Genomic DNA, 6,000 nt, shown 5'->3' on the forward strand with positions numbered 1-6,000 from the left:
CAGGCAGAGTGCTCTCTCTAGCAGGGTCTGTCCAGATGAGACCATACCCCAGAAAGTGCTTTTAGGATCTCCAGGTTTGGAGTTGGATTATGGTCTATCTCAACTCCCTGTTAATCAGGTTGAGTACACCTTGCCTTGCCTGCCAGCCTGAGCACACCCAGACCAGTCCCATAAGTCTCCTAGAAGCCTGCCCATTGACAGCCTTGCACCCCAAGGTCAGCCCAGACCACAGCCACCTCCTTCCAGCCAGAACTCCCCCCCACAACGCCAGCCTGGGGCCTCCTCCATGCAGCTGAGTCTGAGTTGCACAGCTAATTCTTTTGACAACTTTGTGGCCAGGTGAACCCATTGCCGAGTTCTTACACAGGGCGGGGTGGGTATGGGGGAGGCTGGGCTTTGGAGTTTGTGCCACTGGCAGGGAGAGGAGAGGCGAATAGAAGGCAGCATCCATTTAGAACTGAGAACTTTCTCTCCCCGTTAAGTCTGATTCCTGATGTTTTCATCCTTTTTGCTCTTACTCTAACCCTTTTCATTGTAGTGATGACAGCAGCAATGCCAACATGTTACCAGTGGTGGTAATAATGATGATGATGATGTTTAAAAAGAGGGGGCCCTTTCTTGGGCTGTTCTCCCTTCGTGCTGTTGTTCCTCTCTGGTCTTCACTTCCCCTAAACAAACCTGCTACCGCCCCCCCACCCCTTTCATACCCCTGCACTGGGCTGTCTGAAACCCTTGATTCACAGTAAATGAAGCACTCAGCTGGACTCCACCTCCTTGCTTTAATTTAGACTTGGCTTTCTCCTGAGGGCATTGCTTCCTGATAACCACCTCAAGGGATGCTTCCTACTTTAGATGGGAAGAGAAATCTAAGCAGGAGCTGGCTCTGTGGTCCAGGCAGAGAAGCTCCAACAAAGGCTCTGGGGCAGAAATGAGCGTGGCAGGGTCTCAAGAGCAGCAACTATAAAGAAAGGCCAGTGTAGCTCCAGGAAGTGAGGTTGGGAGTCTGCAGCCTGAGCTGTACTTGGAGAAGGCAGCAGGGTCCATTCATGTAGGACATGGAGGCTGCCTTAGCTCAGGCTGCTATAACAGAACACCACGGAAAGGGTGGCTTAAACAACAGACATTTACTTCTCACAGTTCTGGTGGCTGAGAAGTCCAAGATCAAGGTGCTGGCAGACTTGGTTCTTAGTGAGGGCCCTCTTCCTGGCTTGTGGACAGCCACCTTCTCGCTGTGTGCTTACAGGGCCATTCCTAGGTGCACGCACGTGGAGTTAGCAAACTTTGAAAGTGAGCAAGCATAACATTAAATAATGAAATGTGAAGGCATGAGGGGCAGAGCAAAACTTTGAATGCCTCTCTCCTGGATGTTCTTTTAGGGGCTGTGGGTGGCTGCTTGTGGAAGAAGGAGTCCTTTAAGTGAATATGCACAGTTATTGGTATGGTCCTTTGATTTGGAAAGTTAAGGGGATGCCGGGCCTTGTCTCCTGAAAAGTGCCCTTTCCTCAGGCAGAGTTTTAACTGTCAGCACTTCAGTCGTACATGTACTTGAGCAATTCTTGTGCCTTGTCATCATTTGTTTACATGTCTTTCTCTTCATACTGTGAGCAAGCCCCCTGTTTTATATTGCCTTTATCTTCTGTATACCTACCCCAGGGTCCATGCTAGGGATTCAAGAAACACTTATTCACCAGCTCGGTGCTTTGTGATCCCCTGGAGGGGTGGGATAGGGAGGGTGGGAGGGAGGGAGACGCAAGAGGGAAGAGATATGGGAACATATGTAAAAAATAAAAAATAAAAAAAAAAGAAACACTTATTGAAGGAGAGTGTCTTTATAATTCTAATCTGCCATCCAGGGTACAGGCCAACTAAATTGCTCAGTTAGCCTGGAACTTTTCATGTCAGCTTCCTTTGCTCCCATTTAATCATACTTTATAATCATGTTGCAAATATGTATGTAAGTGCACGTGTGTGTGTGTGTGTGTGAGTGTATCCCCAAATCTTAACATTCTTGAGGAAATCTAATTAAAAGTGTTTATTACATTTATTTGAGGTCTTCTGACTATAATTTAAGGATCTTACACTGTAATACATAATGACAAGTGTTGAAAAATTATCTATTGCACAAACAATAACTACAATTTAAAAAGAAAAATAGGGCTTCCCTGGTGGCGCAGTGGTTGAGAGTCCGCCTGCCAATGCAGGGAGCACAGGTTTGTGCCCCGGTCTGGGAGGATCCCACATGCCGTGGAGTGGCTGGGCCCGTGAGCCATGGCCGCTGAGCCTGCGCGTCTGGGGCCTGTGCTCCGCGATGGGAGAGGCCACGGCAGTGAGAGGCCCGCGTACCGCAAAAAATAAATAAAAAGAAAAATATACACAATCCTATCCATTCATCAAACCATGTTCTCATATACTTTACAATTCTTTTCTTTTCTTTTGTAATTTCTTGGTTATTGCCATCAGGATACTTTTTTTTTTTTTTTTTGGCTGCACTGCATGGCTTGCGGGATCTTAGTTCCCCAACCAAGGATCAAACCCGTGCCCCTTGTAATGGAAGCGTGGAGTCTTAACCGCTGGACTGCCAGGGAAGTCCCAGACTTCTTTATATAATTTTAAATGATGGCTTGCTATGCCAATTAAGTCGATTTGCTGTAATTTAATAGCCCTCCATCCTTGGACATTGATGGTTTCCATTTTGTGTTATTATAAATAGGCATACAATGAAGTGCTGTCCCACCTCCCAGTCACCCTCTGTCATGTAACCTCCAGTTGCATCTTGCCATTGAAACAGCACTGGCCAGGATGAGCAGTGGTCCTCTTCCTGGTGAATGTCTTCTGTTGTTATCTTACTTGAACTCCTCAAAGTTCCACGTCAGCTATACTTCCCTTCTTGAAATTCATTCTTCTCTTGACTTTTTGGACACCTTGCACCAGAGGATTTTTTCCTTCCCCTTCTGGCAGTTCCTCTTTTATCTCTACTCTGAGGACTTAAGCTTGCCCTTAAATATTGGCATTCCCAGGGACAGGTTCTATCCTTATTCTTCTCCTGCCTCAGTCTTCATCACTTCTCTGAAAAGTCTCTTTATCTCCCATGACTTCAGCTTTCTTGATACATTGGCGATTTCCAAATCTCTTCCTCCACCTCAAATCTCTCTACGCAAACACTCATCAATACCTGGCATATAGTAGATGCTTGAGCATCTCCACCTGGAGAACGCGTTGTCCTCAAAACCCAATCGGTCCTTAATCGAATTCACCATCCTTCCTCAAGCCCCTCTCAACATTTGCTCCCACTCCTGTGTTTCCTATTTTGGCAAAAGGCACCGTCATCTACCTAGTTAAGCCAGAAACCTAAGTGTCACCGTAGACTCACTTCCCTCTTCCTTACCTCGCATCTGGTCAGGCAGGCACCCAGTCTGCTGATTACACTTCCTTAATTTCTCTTGAATGGCTCCTTTTGTCTAACTTCATAGCCACATCATCTCTCACCTGCATTCCCACAAAAATCCTTTTTTTTTTTTGCTGGTCTTGTCATTCTTACTGATGCCCCTCCCCACAACTCCCACCCAACTCATCCATCTTCCAAGAAGCTGACAGTGATCTTCATAAAATGCCAGTCTAATCCCACTTCTATTGTGTCACAGTAGAACACTGCCCCTGCTTGCCTGGACAGACTTACTTCCTGGCACCTCAAGGGCAAGCCCATGGTCTTCCTTCCTTGTTTCGCCACTTGTTATTTTTTGCCTTCACCTGGAAAGCTCTTGCCCCTCTTTTTGTCTCACAAACTCATTCCTACCTGTCCTTTAGAATATGTAAGCTACCTCATTTCTGGAAAGCCTTCCCTAAACTCCATACCCCTAGTCTGGTGAGGAACACCTCTCCTGAAAGCCCCCAGACTACCCTGAGTCTGCCAGGAATGTCAACACTTACGTGGTTTCTTATAATTTACTGATTGTCTACTACAATAAACTGAACTCTCTGAGGAGAGAGCCTAAGTCTTTTATGAGGGGGTTCTGACTTGACAGAAGGTGTTTGGTAATTACTTGTTGGATAGAAGTTCTTCAGAGAAAAAAGTTCTAGGAGTGGGGTTCACATGTGCTCGCCCACATGTGAAAAATATGTACCACTATAACTTGTTTTTCCAAAGAGTTGTATTGATTTATACTGCCACCAGCAATGCTACTGTATCAATTGAATCACTTTTTTTCAACATCTACCTGAGTCAGAACTATGTATTGTGCCAAAATATTTGTATTTCTACTGTAAAAGTATGTCATCATTTGGAGTAGTGTGATGCGATACAACTCTGCAATGATGGAAATATTCTATATCTACACTGTCCAATGTAACCACTAGCCACATGTGGCTACTGATTGAGCACTGGAAATGTGACTAATGTGACTAAGAAACTGAATTTTTTGTTTCCTTTAATTTCAGTTAATTTTTAAAAATAAATTTATCTATTTTATTTATTTATTTTTGGTTGCATTGGGTCTTCGTTGCTGTGCGCGGGCTTTCTCTACTTGCGGCGAGTGGGGGCTACTCTTTCTTGCGGTGCACGGGCTTCTCATTGCAGTGGCTTCGCTTGTTGTGGAGCTCAGCCTCTAGGCTGAGGTGGGCCTCAGCAGTTGTGGCACACGGGCTCAGTAGTTGTGGCTCGCGGGCTCTAGAGCACAGGCTCAGTAGCTGTGGCGCATGGGGCTTAGTTGCTCCACGGCACGTGGGATCTTCCCAGACCAGGGCTCAAACCCATGTCCCCTGCGTTGGCAGGCGGATTCTTAACCACTACAGGGAAGCCCTAATTTTAGTTAATTTAAATTTAAATGTATTCAATACTCACATGTGGCAAGTGGTTATCATATTGGACAGTAGAACTCTAGAGAGAAAAAGGAAATCATTCAGCAGATATAATTGCTACATTCTGGGTTCCTCTGTTCCTTTTTAAATGCTTAGTGGTGTAAGCTCATGTCACTAAGGTGTGACCAGTTCACAAATGCTGCCATTGTTATTATTTGTCCGAACCGCCTAATTTGGGAAACATTTTTTTTAAATGGCTCTTTCATCAGGAGAGTAACACCTTACATCAGGAATACAGCCAAAACGTCTAATTCTGGAGACTTGAAGGAAAATGGGAAATGTTACTCACAGTGCTTTTTATTCAGAGGCAGGCACTTAGCCATTCCAAAGGAGGCCAGAAGCCTAACACTTTCAGAGAGGCATCTGCTGTACTTGTTTTTCCACATAAACTGCCAAACTTGTTTTGATTAGGCAGGAAGTGAAGCAACTTTTCAGGGAGAGAGCCTGGCATCTGTATCTTGTCAGCTGGTCAGATCAGACCTTTTACCTTTTACCTTCTTGTGAGTCTAGGCCGAGTTTCGCTTTTCAACTTAAGAGCAGGATGGGCCATACTTTTTTCTCTTACAACATGGTTTCCTTAAGATTTCAAATCCACCATTATATTTTTAATCAGTGTACCTGTTTTGATTCTCCAAATAATTTACATGCCCTTAAAATAAGGAAATTTATCGTGCACAATTCTTTATACATAGAGGACTCTAAAACGAATAAATGTACTGAGTTGAATTCCATGAATTCTGCCTGATAAGCATTTGTGACCTACTTTTTTAAAGAAAGCCTTTGAAAAGCTGGTGATGGGAGAGGAGTTTTAATCGCTTTACTGGAGTTATTGGAAATGTGCCAAAGAGATAACCTGGAGTGTATTTTTCTCAAAAGTCGTGTTTTAAACGTAGGGGTAGTGTGTGTGTGTGTGTGTGTCCCTCTAGGCAGGACAGAAAAAACTTTTCGGTTTCTGCAAACCTCTCCAGAAAGGATTCGTACAGGATGCGCACGCGACCTTGAGGGAAGAACCCGTGGATGGACAAACAGGCCGCCCAGGGCTCGCTGCTACACGCAAACTTGCAGCGCTCCCCCGGCGGGCGCCCGGAGCCGGACCTGCTGCTCGCAGAGCTCGCCGCGGAGCGAACCATCAGGTCCGCCGGTGGG

At 45.3% G+C, this 6,000-nt stretch overlaps 1 protein-coding gene across 1 annotated transcript in view; it reads left to right on the forward strand.

The window, feature by feature from the left end:
• TJP2 (tight junction protein 2) overlaps nt 1–6,000 on the forward strand; it is a 137,170-nt gene that overhangs the window by 44,521 nt on the left and 86,649 nt on the right. The gene's annotated exons all lie outside the window — the stretch shown is intronic.

The sequence above is a fragment of the Lipotes vexillifer genome, unplaced genomic scaffold (genome assembly GCF_000442215.2).
Source record: "Lipotes vexillifer unplaced genomic scaffold, Lipotes_vexillifer_v1.1 scaffold948, whole genome shotgun sequence".
In the NCBI taxonomy this organism is placed as follows: Eukaryota; Metazoa; Chordata; class Mammalia; order Artiodactyla; family Lipotidae; genus Lipotes; species Lipotes vexillifer.